Source organism: Megalobrama amblycephala, linkage group LG16 (genome assembly GCF_018812025.1).
Source record: "Megalobrama amblycephala isolate DHTTF-2021 linkage group LG16, ASM1881202v1, whole genome shotgun sequence".
NCBI classification, from domain to species: Eukaryota; Metazoa; Chordata; class Actinopteri; order Cypriniformes; family Xenocyprididae; genus Megalobrama; species Megalobrama amblycephala.
The window spans coordinates 31,818,011-31,834,645 of record NC_063059.1 but is presented as its reverse complement, the minus strand read 5'-3'; positions in this window follow the sequence as shown (position 1 = coordinate 31,834,645).

The following is a 16,635-nucleotide window of genomic DNA, read 5'->3' as shown; positions in this document are numbered from 1 at the left end:
TATGTCCATAATACTTCAAAGTTCAGACAGCTATGCTTTTATGCCATATGTTTTAAATGTTGTGAATACATTTAACTTTTTATTAATATATATAGCCTATATTTATTTTCATGTAAATGAAGTCTCTTTCTCACCAAGGCTGCATTTATACAAAAATACTGTAATATTGTTAAATATTATTATAATTTAAAATAACAGTTTCTTTTTTTATCATATATTTTAAAATGTAATTTATTCTGTGATGGCAATCCTTCAGAAATCATTCTAATATGCTGATTTGCTGCTCAAGAAAAAATTCTTATTATCTTAATATGTTGACGCTGCTTATTTTTTCATACATTTTTAAACCATACAGTTTAAAGGTTGTAGAAAACTGGATAAATATTTGCGAAATATTTGTGCATTGCACTGTATTTGCACATTGTATTTAGTTTGCAATTTATTTAATGTTTTTTTCTAACTTAATACTTACAGTGAAGATATTTATGTCTTTTTTTGAGTTGCAGTATTACGCCACATTCAACTTGATGCTAACTCATGTCTGATGATGTTGAGACGTAATTACTCAACAAAGTTTAAGAAACACTGCAAGTGGGTTAAACTGATAAGGGCCTTTCTATTGCCACACTTCTTGGCAATTTAGTTTTTCTCTTCGGTACTGTGCAAATTGACCCTTCGCCAGGAGTTTGATTGGCAAGCGATCTGACCAATCAGGGGTGCGTTTCCCAAAGCGAACTAAGGTCGCAAGTTCCGTTGTTACCAATAGAGTTCAATGGGACTTACGACCATGGTTTACCAACGATGCTTTCGGGAAACTCACCCCAGAACGCTGAATCCGCCATTTTGTCTGACAAAGCATTCAGGAGTTAGAAGATTAACCTTGGTGGACTTAAACTGAAACTTGAACTTGAAAAATGGTGTGTACTGACGTCTTTCCGCATTTTCAACAACATTCCTTCTCATTCTGCAATCACTGCTCAAAATAGGCAGTTTTCGCCTTTCTCATTTCACCAACTACTTTATTTCTTTCAAAAAGAAAACACTTGACACTTGATATTCAACAATGATTTTGATCTGCCTGGACTGACACCATTGTATGCAAACTGAACTGACCTGAACAATGACATCCCTGTTTTCTCCAGAGCTGCTGTATAGATAAATGAACTAAAATAAAAACTAATGATTTTTACAATGGAATGAATCAACACTTGTGGTGGACAATGACACAATTGTTTTCTAGAGCTGCTTTACAGCCAAAATTATGTTCCCTCTCTCACTGTAAAAAGACCTGTAAAGTGAATATTTGTGCTTTTGTAAGCAAGGACTTTTTCAAAGCAAGATTTCTCCTTTTTATTAGTTGGTGGATATCTGAATTTAGCCATAGTAAGAATGCACTATTTTGTATACATTTTAATGGTTGTGTATACTTTTGAATAATTTTTTCAATGCTTCTCATATCAATTTCACAGTTTTTGTCCGGGGGCCTGTACCATGATGGTAGTTGAACAAACTCAGGGTAATAGGATTAGTTTTGAGTTGACAAAACCAAACACTCCAATCCTGCTTCATGGTACAGGCCCCAGGTCACTTGATTTTGTCCATGGAGAACTGAAGGAATGGTTGTGGTTGGCTATTGGTTGATCACATGTGAGTGACAGGTTGTCCTCGTGCCAGTAAATACATCATCAGAGAAGAGAAGTGAATTATCACATTAATGAAAAAGATAATGATGATGTGCAAGGATAAATCATTTATAAAAAATCCTGAAGTATTCCACAAAAAATAAGTATTGATAATTTTGATTTGATAAGCATCTGCTTTGAAAATAGAGGTAAGCACCTTTTTCTAGACTCAGGGGTCAGGGTTAGTGTGGTCCACTGCTATGCTCTGGCCTTCATTTAACCCCTTAACTGTAACAGTCCCGTTCCCAACCAGAACACCCATGGAGGCCCCACATGGGTTAGCCCAGATGAAATGAACACTACTCAGTGTGAACACTAGGCTGTTAAATGTAACACTGAATCTGTGTTGGAATTAATGAGATAATTAGGTGATAATGAGCAGAATCAGAGGAACAACAAGAACTATGACTTCAGCCACAGCCTTCGATGAAATCAACTGAAGATAAAAGACATTAAATCTCTGAAGATCTGATTAAACATCTCCACAAACAGCATTACCAGCTTCACTTATTACTAACCAGATTGACTTTATTTCTGACATACATCTACAAAAGTTGTTATTGAGAATTACCAGAGGTTTAGATGTTGATGATTTGTTGAAAATAAGTTTTGTTTGATGTCACCACTATCGAGGTCAGTGTTTGCTTTAGTTTTACTCTTGACTTTTTAGTGTTAGTTTTTTTTTTTTTTTGGCTATTGTTGCTGTTTGTTGTGTCAAGAAAGATGAGAGAAAATGTGATTGGCTACTGGCAGCTGCTTTATGATAAGAATATTATTGTCATGTATAATAAAGCTGTGTTTTGACAAAAGACCATAACATTTTAAAGTTCCTTTTTTGTTATACTAAAATGGAGCAAGAAAAACACAACTATGCCCCCTTGTGGCCAAACTAGTGTAAAGCTAGCACACATGATTGTATAAAATACAGTAATTCTTAGTAACAGTAACAAACTTAATATGTTTATGTGTAATGAAGATTGCAGTTAATTGCATCACCAGTCTGTCACTGCAGGAAAGGTCTTTCTTCTTTTTCCCTGCTGCAGTGGAAACCATAACTGAGCATATAAATCTGCAATGTTATTGGGTCATTTTTGCATTTTGTGTTATTGGGTTAATAATAATAAAAAATAATAAGGTTTTATATATATATATATATATATATATATATATATATATATATATATATATATATACTGTTTGTATATATATATATATATATATATATATATATATATATATATAGTTACAACCCCTGGCTCCAAGGGAAGCAACAAAAAGGGCACACACGGCCATAATTAAGTCAAAAAGGAAAAAGCTTTATTAAATCAAATTAATTCGCAAAAATAAGAGAAAAATGTTTCTGTAACCATCAGTTTAATTAGTGCGTAAAGCAAGGTGTCTGAATGAATCTGTAATGTAATGTTGTGATGTTGAAAGATGTAAGAACAAAACAACATGGGGATCAAAGCAAAAGCAAAACCCAAATAACAAAGCAAAGACACAACCAAACAAAGGAGAACTCAAACAACGCTTCCAAAACCCAAGTTCCCATCCTTGCACTGCCAACAGTCTTTTTTTAAAGAAACACCACAGCAGCAACCTTGTATGTATATACAAGGGGGTAATTTCCACTGGGGACGGGGGACTTTAATGTCAGCATGGATGAAATGAAAGAAAGGAGATGTGAGTGTGTTGATTCAGTAAATTAGCTCAGGTCAGGATAATCATATTTTCTGTCTACACAGTTGATGTTAGCCTTGACTGAGCTAACGTTAACATACACTGTTAGCTAAATATTTAATGTAGAACATTGTGGCCACGTACACACTGCAGCTAAACTCGGTTGTCAGTTCACCTTTTAGTGCTTAATCGCGTTCTGTACACACACAGTTCAGTAAAATACGGGAGTGACAACCACATTCTACAATCGTATTAACTCCCGAAAAATACAGGTAGTGACAACCGCATAGAAATTCTATGCAGTGGGTATGGAACCGAACTGAACAACTAGTTGTTAATGACGTTTACGTGCACCGGTGTAACACGTGTCTCTTGTGTCTCATGTATCTTGTGTACCAAAACAAAATACAAAACTTTCAAAAACACTCAGCAATGTGATTATTTTATTGAGTAATAGGTAGTGGGTTCAATCAGTGACATTACATTTGCTATCCGTCGTTGGCTGTCACCTCCTCAGCCTGCAAGGCGACAATTGTATTACACCGTCCAGTTTTTTCCCTGAATGATGATATGAGCTCCTGTTGCAATTCTCGATTCAGCATAAATGACCTACAATGGCGACATTTTTCACAATCACGACAGAACATCAAAATACTGCCCTAACTTCACTAGCAGAAAGGCAGCGCGATATAAACAAACCCAGACTAGAACTGAACGCGATAAACAGCTTTACATTCTCTATATCTGAATGTGTCTGTGAAGTTTCAGCTCAAAATACCCCATAGATTTTTTTTTTATTAATTTTTTTAACTGCCTATTTTGGGGCATCATTATAAACGCGCCAATTTTATGCTGCGGCCCCTTTAAATCCCGTGCTATCCGCCCACAGAGCTCGTGCTTGCCTTAAACAGTGCATAAACAAAGTTTACACAGCTAATATAACCCTCAAAATGGATCTTTACAAAGTGTTCGTCATGCATGCGGCATGCATGCGTCGGATTATGTGAGTATTGTATACTGTTATATTGTTTACTTCTGATTTTGAATGAGTTTGATAGTGTTCCGTGGCTAACGGCTAATGCTACACTGTTGGAGAGATTTATAAAGAATGAAGTTGTGTTTATGCATTATACAGACTGCAAGTGTTTAAAAATGAAAATAACGACGGCTCTCTTGTCTCTGTGAATACAGTAATAACCGATGGTAACTTTAACCACATTTAACAGTACATTAGCAACATGCTAATGAAACATTTAGAAAGACAGTTTACAAATATCACTAAAAATATCATGTTATCATGGATCATGTCAGGTATTATTGCTCCATCTGCCATTTTTCGCTATTGTTCTTGCTTGCTTACCTAGTCTGGTGATTTGGTTGTGCACATCCAGACGTTAATACTGGCTGCCCTTGTCTAATGCCTTTTATAATGTTGGAAACGTGGGCTGACATATGCAACTATTGGGGGCGTACACCCCGACTGTTACGTAACAGTCGGTGTTATGTTGAGATTCGCCTGTTCTTCTGAGGTCTTTTAAACAAATGAGATTTATATAAGAAGGAGGAAACAATGGTGTTTGAGACTCACTGTATGTCATTTCCATGTACTGAACTCTTGTTATTTAACTATGCCAAGATAAATTAAATTTTTCATTCGAGGGCACCTTTAATGCAGATGCTTCTGAATCATATAATGAAACTACATTGTCTGTTAAATTGAAAGAGTTGGATCTATAAATTAAGAAATAAGAATGCTAGGCAGAGTTAATTAAACTATGCGTTGTTCAAGCTGAAACAAAGCGCACTGTTAAACTGCGTCAATTGGATTTACAAGAGAACAAGAAAATTAGTAAACCAACTCCAGTTCCTCGTACTAAACTTCCTTCGGATATGATGACGCCGGTAAGTTAGCCAATTCCTGCCGAATGCTCTGATTTTGATGCGAGTAGGTATGTTAAGCTTGTCCCTCCTTTTAGAGAGGCAGAGGTAGATCATCGCATTTTGAACGTGTTGCGGTGAAGTTAAGATGGCCTAAGGATATGTGGGCATTATTGTTGCAATGCAGCTTTACGAGCTAAGCCCAGGAAGTATGTGCTTTGTTGCCTGTAGATCAATCGCTTGATTATGAGATTGTTAAAGTGGCAGTGTTACAGGCATATGAATTAGTCCCAGAGGCCTATCGTCAAAAATTCAGGTCTCATTCAAAGTCTTTCAAACAAACCTGTGTTGAATTTGCTAGAGAAAAGAGAGTACTTTTTGAAAAGTGGTGTTTAGCAAGTTGAATTGTTAACTTTGAGCAACTCCAGGAGTTGTTGTTACTGGTGGAGTTCACAAACTACATTGCGAAATTGTTCCGAGGTGGCAGTTAATGTAAATTATATCTCTGGCCCAGATTAAAATCTGCGGTATCAGATTTCTGCCGTTCGTGTGACATATGCCAGCGTGCAGGGAAGCTGAATCAAAAGATCCCATTCCTGTGCTAAGTGAACCTTTTGAGAGATTGATTATTGACTGTGTGGGCCCGTTGCCCAAATCGAAAACCAGACATCAGTACATTCTGACAATTATGTGTTGCGCGACGCATATGCAGAAGCTATCCCGCTGTGCTCGATTAAAGCTCCTCTAATTGTGAAAGGATTGGCGAAGTTTTGTACTACTTTTGGTCTGCCTTGAGTGATTCAAACTGACCGGGGGTCAACTATTTGTCATCTTAACTTATATTTTATTCGCTCTTTTGTCCATAATGGAGCGCGTCTCATGGCTTTTACTAAGCGTCGCGCCAGCCACAGCTTAGCGTTGCGCCTGCCTCAAGATCTATCACTGTTTACAGCTACCAGACACTCCGACTGATGCACGCAAGCAAACAGATAGATAAATAACAGCAGAATTGCACTTAACTGTCATCTTAACTTATATTTTATTCGCTCTTTTTTTGCCCATAATGGAGCACGTCTTGTGCCTTTTACTAAGTGTTGCAACAGGCACAGCTTATGGGGCTTTCACACAGGACACGGTATGCACTGCACTCGCCACTGGGTTCAGTGCAGCCCTTCAGATACAAAGCGATTTGCACTATGCTGGCCAGAGCACAGTAGGCAGAGTTTTCCAGACTTGTAGCAGGAGTTCTATATGTCTAGTCATTTGATTGTTGTTCCACCTTTTGGTCAGCAGCAAAGTATATGTCCCGTGCTAAGAAGCGAGCAATAGCGCTAGCCCTACCAGATTATTCAGAGTGATATTTGCCGATAACATTAACGATACAAATAGTTTGGGGGTTCTGCCTTTTATACCTTTTAAATTAATAACAATTTCATTATAATTAATAATTATATTTTTAATTATTATATTTTAAAGAAAGTGCAAATAAAAACTTTATTCTCTCCATTTCATCAGCTTGTATCTAAGAAGAGCTCCATTATGGGCAAAAAGAAATATAAGTTAATTAATATAAGTTAAGATGACAAATATGTACATAAGAGCAGGATTGCCCTGTTTGCACGCAAATATCAATCGGCATATTTCATATATGCATCATATATCCGTGACGGGTCCCGAAGCAGGTGTATATATCCGTGGCGTGTCCCAAGGCAGGCACATATGTCCGTGGCGGGTCTCAAGGTAGGCGCATATAACGGTGGCAGGTCGAGTGGCAGCTGCCCCTAGCGGTGATAGGTCGAGTGACAGGTCGAGCAACAGCTCCCCTGCCACACAAAGATTTTAGTCCCTCTCCGTTCGCTAAAGCTCATCTGGCTGGTGTGCAAGAAGAAGCACTTTGACCAGAAAAGTGTATAGCGTAACTTTCAGGCGGGTGATTTAGTTCTTGTTCTACTTCCCATCCCTGAATCTACATTTCAAGTGAAATTCGTTGGTCCTTATGTGATAGAACAGAAGCTTAGTGAGACAGATTAAGATGTAAGAGGTCTGACCGGGTCTGTCACATCAATATACTTAAATCATATCATGTGCGAGAGGTGACACAGACTCCCTCGTCATCAATGCATGCTACCCCTATTCATGTTAGTTCTGAGCAGGTAAAGGAGGATGATATGGTGGAGGACTGTAAAGGTTGTGGGGTACGTCGTGAGAATTCAGTTGTTTTGAATAATTTAGATTCTCAGAACATTTGCTGCATGCCAACGAGAGGATGTAGTGAGAGTGATACAAAAATACCCCTCTATGTTCTCTGATGTTCCGGGTAGAACTACAGTCCTGTGTCATGATATTGATGTGCGTACTTCTTTGCCTATAAAGCAACATCCGTACCAACTGAACCCTATGAAATGAACTGCAATGAAAAATGAGGTGGAGTATTTGCTGAAAAATGAATTGGCTGTCCATAGTCAGAGTCCGTGGAGATCTCCATGTCTGTTGGTCCAGAAACCAGACTCTTCTTTCCGTTTCTGCACGGATTACCGAAAGGTTAACAGTGTGACTAAGGCAGATTCTTTTCCTTTACCCCGCATTAAAGATGGTGTCAATCGAATTGGTTCTGTCACTTATGTTACTAAACTAGATCTCCTTAAAGGGTATTGGCAGGTCCCTTTAACGGCCCGTGCTAGCGAAATATCTGTGTTTGTCACTCTTGATAGCTTTCTGCAATATAATGTAATTGCGTTCAGGATGCGGAACGCTCCAGTGACTTTCCAGTGGCTGATGCAGAAGGTTTTGTCAGGAGTGAAGAATTGCAAAGCATATCTGGATGATCTAATCATTTATTCCAACAGTTGGGGGATCATGTGAATCGTTTAGACCAAGTGTTCAGTCGTCTGGCTGAGGCTTCCTTAACTTTGAATCTTTCAAAATATGAGTTTGCAAAAGCAGTGATCACGTATCTGGGTAAAATGGTAGGTCAGGAGCATGTGAAGCCCATGATGGCCAAAGTGAGTGTGATCCTTGATTTTCCCATTCCTGTAAATAAACGTGAACTTCGGAGGTTTCTGGGAATGGCAGGATACTACCGTGGATTCTGTTATAATTTCGCTACGGTATGTCCCTGCTGACTGACCTTCTTAGCACTTCAAGAAAATTTGACTGGAGTGAAAGGATGTTGTGTAATGAGCCAGTTCTCTCGGCTCCTGATTTCACACACACTTTTCAGTTGTGTGTTGATGCGAGTGCTGTTGGAGCTAGTGGAGTGCTGATGCAAGAGGATGACTCGGGGGTTGAGCATCCCGTGTGTTATTTTTCCAAGAAATTTTCAAATGTCAGTGCAACTACAGCACTAAGTATAAGGTTTTATTTTTTCAATTTTGCACCATGTTTTTTCCCACTTCTCAAGAATCAGTGATTATCTAAAGCTATCACGTAGAGGACTAGATAAAATCATTCTCAAACAAAATGTGTTTTCTGATGTGTTGATATGGAAATGTGATCCGAGGAAATTCACACCCCAGATAACTGTGTGTGCCAACAGAGCATATTGATGGTGTCATAACTTTATTAATACACACACACACACACACACACACAGGTTTGTTTTGCTATCTTAGTGGGGAAATTCCATTGGCATAATGGTTTTTATACTGTACAAACTGTTTATTCTATTCCCCTACACTACCCCTACTCCTAAACCTACCCATCACAGAAAACTTTATGCATTGTTACATTTTTAATAAAACATTGTTTAGTATGTTTTTAAAGCTATTTTAAACATGAGGACTCATGAAATGTCCTCATATTTCATGTTTACATCATAATAGCAGTGTAATACCCATGTCATTATACAAATTTGTGCCCTTATAAATCATGAAAACAACCACGCACGCACGCACGCACACACACACTCTAGTTGTTTTTTGTTGAAAGAAATGGTTGTGCTGTTATTTCCTTTTCATCAAATCATTTGCATACTATTATTTTTTTAAACTCCAGTATCCGTGTTTAGCACAAAAGCTCATTGATTTTATAAGCTTTACTAATCGCAGAAGAAACATACAGAAATACTGTAGCCTCTAAAAGCTATTCGCATGACCATGTTTAAACTAAAGGGTTTATACTCTAATTACAGTTTTTTCAAATTGCTTACACAGTTTTTGAAACTATGCCTCCATTTCTCAAAACTCTACACACAAAACCACAAAACACGTACACAACATGCAAAATGCCACACAAATCTTTTTAAAACAGACACTTCATTCAAAACTATTTTAACTATTCTAAAAATGGTATTTTTGTGTAGTAACTCTACACACAAACATAAAATTATTAGCCACATACACACCAAACTGTGAAAAATGTAAAACTCTACTGTCTTGTGTCTTTTGCTTGTTCAGTGTGCAGTGAAGTGTACAGGAGTTTGTCATAGCACTCATACATATGCACAAATACGCTGTATATACAGTATGTATGTACAACTGATGAATTTTAATTGAACTGAACTGAATTAATATTGAACTGACTTGAGCTGTATAATGACACTATTGGCTTGTAAGAGATGCTTTACAGCAGAATTTGAATGTGTGTGTGTGTGTGTGTGTGTGTGTGTGTATATATATATACAGTGGTGCTCAGAATTATTGGCACCCTTGGTAAATATGATCAAAGATGACTGTAAAAATAAATCTGCATTTTTTATCCTTTTGATCTTTAATTCATAAAATGAGTAAACATTTAACCTTTCATTGAAGGAAAAGAATTGAAAGTGGGGGGGAAATCACATGGTCAGATGAAACTAAAAAAAAAGAGCTCTTTGGCAGCAAACCCACCAGATGGGTTTGGTGCACACATGGATAAAAAGTACCCCATGTCCACGGTTAAATATACTGCTGGATCTTTAATGTTGTGGGCCTATTTTTCTGCTGGATGTCCTGGACATCTTGTTCAGATACATGGCATCATGGATTCTACCAAATATCAACAGATAAAAAATCAAAACCTGAACGCTTCTGCAAGAAATCCTATAATGAGCCATGGTTGGATCTTCCATCAGGACAATGATCCAAAACAAACATCAAAACCAACACAAAAAATGTGTCACTGAGCAGAAAATGAAGCTTCTGCCATGGCCATCCTAGTTCCCTGACCTCAACCCTAAAGAAAATGAGTGAAGTGAACTAAAGAGAAGAAGCTCCAACATGGAGCTGGGAATCTGAAGGTTCTGGAGAGATTCTGCATGAAGGAATGATCTCTGATCTCTTGTCAGGTGTTCTCCAAACTCATCAGGCATTATAGAAGATGAATCAGAACTGTTTTCTTGGCAAAAGGAGGTTGCAAAAACTATTGAATAAAAGGGTGCCAATAATTGTGGCCAAAGTGTTTTGGATATAAACATTTATTTCATAATGTGACTTTCCCCCCACTTTCAATTCTTTTTCTTCAATGAAAGGTTAGATTTTTGCTAAGTTTATGATTTAAAGATCAAAAGGATAAACAATGCAGATTTATTTTTACAGCCATCTTTGATCATATTTACAAAGAGTGCCAATAATTCTGACCACCACATTTATATATATATATATATATATATATATATATATATATATATATATATATACAGTATCTCTATATTCCCTGGCCATGGAATTCACCAGAGCTTAGTCTCATCAGACCACATTACATGGTTCCAGTAATTCATGCTCTTGGACAGGGTGACTTCAGCAAACTGTTAACGGGCTTTCTTGTGAGCCAGCTTCAGAAGAGGCTTCCTTCTGGGACGACGGGTCTGAGCACTGACAAGGTCTGAGCTATGGTCTGAGCACTGACAAGCTGACCTTCTGCTTCCGCAACCTCTAAAGCAATGCTGGCAGCACTCATGCATCTGTTTTTTTGAAGCCAGCTTCTGCAACTGACGCACAGCACAAGGACTCAACTTCTTTGGCCTGTTCTGAGTGGAACCTGTCTTGGAAAACCTCTCTCTATGACCCTGGCCACTGTACTGTAACTCCGTTTCATGGTGTTACCTATCTTCTTATAGCCTAGGCCATCTTTGTGGAGAGCAACAATTCTAACTCTCAAATCTTCAGAGAGTTCTTTGACCATGAGGTGCCATGTTGAACATCCAGTGATCAGTATGAAAGAAATGTACACAAAGCATGCTCTAATACAAGATCCACACATTTGTATGGTCCTGTCAAGCAGACAAAAACATGAACATGATGTATAGGACATGTGGTTTCACATGGTTAAACAACATACAACTGTTATCACTTAGGGTGTACTCACTTTCATTGCCAGCTATTTTGACAATAATGGCTGTATGTTAAGTTATTTTCAGAGGACAGTAAATCTATACTGCTATACAAGCATCACATTGACTACTCTAAAATATATCCAAGTTTAATTTCTATAGTATTGTCCATTGAGAAGATATAGTAAAATGGTTGCTGAAATGTGAGGAGTGTACTCACTTTTGTGAGATACTGTATGCGACCTTTGGTTTCTCTCTGGCCCGGTTTTTCCTACCCTTCAATAGCACACACACTCAGAATGTGGATGATATTAATATTTATTTCCTGAACAGAAAAGAGCAGAGGAAAGGAGAGAAAAGTGTTGTGTTGATCATTATACAGCTCCATCCACAGCAGTTCTCTCTAACTCTGCTGTTATCAATATAATAATAAACAATTTATTCACATTATGTTGTACTAAAAAAAAATAAAACAAATTCTGAAAAAGAATTTCTCCAGGAAATACAGACAATACAATTTCTTTTCTTTCTTTCTTTTCTTAGTGTGTAATGTTGTTGTTAGAGTATAAATAAAATCTGTAAAATTTTAAAGCTCAAAGTTCAATGCCAAGCGAGATATTTTATTTAACAGAAGTCGCCTACATCGAACGGTCAGTTTGGACTACATCCCTCTACTTCCTTCTTTAATGACGTCACTAAAACAGTTTTTTGACTAACCTCCGCCCACAGGAATACACAAGAGTTGCGTTTGTAGAGTGTGTTTGTCGCCATGTCGTCGAAACGCTGTTATTTTCATCCCGCAGTCCAATCACCGGGTCTGATTCCGGCTCAGATTGATAGGGTAAAATTAAATAACACTGAGCGCATGCATCTCCACGTTATGGTAAGAGGCGTGACCTTTCCGGGCAAGGTTCGCTAAGCTGCTGTCGAATGACAACACAGGAACCGCTGGCACAATCAGAACTCGTTACGTATTTCTGAAGGAGGGACTTCATAGAACAACGAAGTCATCGGCCCGTTTTTATGACAGTGGAAACAGCGGTATACAGATAAGTAAATTATGTGAAAAATACTGTGTTTTTTTACACGCGAAACATGAACACATGTTATATTGCACACTATAAACACAATCAAAGCTTCAAAAAACCACGAAAAACGGGACCTTTAATGCTTGGTGATCGTATAGTGCACAACATCAATTAAGAATATGAATAGACAGAGAAATTATAATATATTAAATATGAGAAAATATCCACTTTATATTAATTGTAAAATTAATGGAAATAATATTTGTTAGTAAAACAAAATGATCTACAAAACACAGTAAATTCTTAAATGCTAGACAAACAATTATCTGCACAAAGCAGAGGAAAGGAGAGAAAAGTGAGTTGTGTTGATCATTATACAGCTCCATCTGTTCGAAACACATTTCACTTGTTAGGGAGCACATTGGAAAATGCGGCACATGGAAAAATCGAGTTCATGAAAACGGAAATAAACTATCAAATACACAAAAATATGAAAAGAAAATGCTCTCTATAAATCAATTAGTGTCCACTGTGTGCAATCCCCTTCATACATCATCTAACATTTAACATGAAATTCTTATTTTTAACTTTTAAAGGCAGGAACACACCAAGCCGATGCTGACAAATAGTGGCAATAAAAGCAGACTGTGGGGTTGGCTCACGTCGGCAGAGTCTGTGTCCAAAGTTTTCCTGACACACCAAACCGATGCTCGACAGCTGACGGCCAAGTAGCATCTCCATTCTGCGCCTGCGCCTTTCTGTACCAGAAGGTGGCAGTAGCTGAACAGCCAATCAGAATGATCTGACGGACCGACAAGCTCAGACGCCGTTTCAACATGTTGAATCGGTTGGAAAAAAGCCAATGAGGACCAATTTCAGGTGACGGTGCAGAACACACTGAGAAAACTTAGTCGGCCGACGAACAAAAACTGCCCGATGGCCGACCGTCAGCTTGGTGTGTTCCTGCTTTAACACGGAGCTGCAGCAGAAGCGACTCACCCACAAATGTTCTCTCTAGCTCTGCTGCAGATTGTTCGATCTCAGTGGGCTATAGCGCCACCAGTGCAGCCAATAGGAAGCCAACACATTACAGCAGGATTTATTTAAAAACCCTCGAACTATAATATTTATCCTGTTATAAATAATCATTGGCGAGAAGGCCTGGCTCGCAGTCTCCGCTCTAATTCATCCCAAAGGTGTTCTATCGGGTTGAGGTCAGGACTCTGTGCAGGACAGTCAAGTTCCTCCACACCAAACTTGCTCATCCATGTCTTTGTGAACCTTGCTTTGTGCACTGGTGCGCAGTCATGTTGGAACAGGAAAGGGCCATCCTCAAACTGTTCCCACAAAGTAGGGAGCATGAAACTGTCCAAAATGTCTTGGTATGCTGAAGCATTAAGAGTTCCTTTCACTGGAACTAAGGGGCCAAGCCCAGCCCCTGAAAAACAACCCCACACCATAACCCCCCTCCACCAAACTTTACACTTGGCTCAATGCAGTCAGGCAAGTACTGTTCTCCTGGCAACCGTCAAACCCAGACTCGTGATTCGTCACTCCAGAGAACACGTCTCCACTGCTCTAGAGTCCAGAGGCGGCGTGCTTTACACCACTGCATCTGACGCTTTGCATTTCACTTGGTGATGTAAGGCTTGGATGAGCTGCTCAGCCATTGAAACCCATTCCATGAAGCTCTCTATGCACTGTTCTTGAGTTAATCTGAAGGCCACATGAAGTTTGGATGTCTGTAGCTATTGACTCTGCAGAAAGTTGGTGACTTCTGCGCACTGTGCGCCTCAGCATGTGCTGACCCCGCTCTGTGATTTTACGTGGCCTACCACTTTGTAGCTGAGTTGCTGTTGTTCCCAATTGCTTCCACTTTGTTATGATACCACTAACAGTTGAACGTGGAATATTTAGTAGTGAGGAAATTTCACAAATGGACTTATTGCACAGGTGGCAACCTATTACGGTACCACAATGAGCTTCACTGAGCTCCTGAGACAGTGTTAATTTCGTTGATGAATAATTTTCGTCATAATTTTCGTCATAATTTTCGTCAACGACTTTTTTCACGGACGAAAAAGAGACGATGACTAATTTTCTCTCTAATTTTCGTCAATGAATAAAAACGAGACGAAAATGAAAGAGAGGGACGATTTGGGAAGATATCCAGTTAGGACTGCTGTCCTGTGGAAGATGCGCACATTTGAAGTGTAACGTGCTGATCTAACCGCGGGAAACGTGGCGCTGTTGCGCGCTCTACAGGCTTGCGCAGCTGCACTTCAGACTGCTTCGCAATTAATGAATAGTGCACATTTATGCCAAGCGATTGCTTATGAGGTAATGTTGATGAATTATGACAATGTTTACTACACGATGTTTATATGGTAGTATATTTTAGACGGTTGTAAGAAAGCAAATGTTATCACCCTCATGAGCAGCCTGCTACAGTGCAGCCTGCAGACATTTCAAAATAAGAGTCACGTGTATTTCGGGTTTATAATTATTATTTTTTTCCTGGTCATTATTGTTATTTTGTTTACACAATAAACTGGATTTAATTTAATTTCTATTTAATTCATAGTAAACTACTGTATCTTCTGTCACAGGAAGGAAAGACTAAGAACATTATTTAACCTACACATTATTCAATATATTTTACAAGTATAAGGGTTATTATAGTTAACTAAACCTAAAACCAAAGAAATCTTCATTACTTGAAATAAGTAATACATTTCTAAGCTTCAGTTTAACCTGGGGTATTAAAATTACAAACAGAAATAAAAACTTATAGACATTTAAAAGCAAAAAATAAAAGACATAAACACAAAAAATTACTAAATCTTTTAACTAAAATCACAATGATAAGTGTGTCAATCCATATCCAATATCAGATACCTATATCAGTGTATAGATCTGTGTATTGTTAGAGAAATGCTTAATGCATTACAATTTAACTAAATTAGATTTTAGTTCTGGGAACTTTACTAGACAACATCCTTAATACCAGTGGACGTTCTGAGAATGTTCTGGGAACGTAAAATTTCTAGCGGGGTAACCTGTCACCTAGTATCGTTCCCCGAACGTTCAGAGACGGTCACAATGTGGAGTTCTTTTAAGGTTTCAGGAACGTTATTTGGTGGACCTTCAGGGAACATTCAGGATATTCTGGGAATGTTTAGGGGACTATAGGACATTCTGTTAACTTCCCAAATGTCCTCTTTGTAACGTTCTTGCATGACCATAAAATAACCAAAATGGAACGTCCCCCTAAAGTCATATAAGGAACCTTGAACTGCAGCACCTCATATTTCATGTTTATGTCAAAATAGCAGTGTAATACCCATGTCATTATACAAATTTGTGCCCTTATAAATCATGAAAATAACCACGCACGCACACACACACACACACACACACACTTAAGTTGTTTTTTGTTGAAAGAAATGGCTGTGCTGTTATTTGCTTTTCACCAAATCATTTGCATAGTTTTTTTTAAACTCCAGTATCGTGTTTAGCACAAAAGCTCATTGATTTTATAAGCTTTACTAATCACAGAACAAACGTAAAACAAACACAACAGAAATACTGTAGCCTCTAAAAGCTATTCACATGAGCCTGTTTAAACTAAAGGGTTTATACAAATTGCTTACACAGTTTTTGAAACTATGCCTCCATTTCTCAAAACTCTAAACACAAAACACGCACACAACATGCAAAATGCCACACAAATCTTTCTAAAACAGATGCTTCATTCAAAACTATTTTAACTATTTTAAAAATTGTATTTTTGTGTAGTAACTCTGCACACAAACATAAAATGATTAGCCACATACACACCAAACTGTGAAAAATGTAAAACTCTACTGTCTTGTGTCGTTTGCTTGTTCAGTGTGCAGTGAAGTGTACAGGAGTTTGTCATAGCACTCATATGTAGGCTACATTTGCACAAATACGCTGTATATACAGTATGTATGCACAACTGATGAATTTTACACAGGTATTGAACTGAACTGAATTAATACTGAACTGACTTGAGCTGTATAATGACTATTGGCTTGTAAGAGATGCTTTACAGCAGAATCTGAATGCTTCATTTGCCCACAATACCACCTGGTGG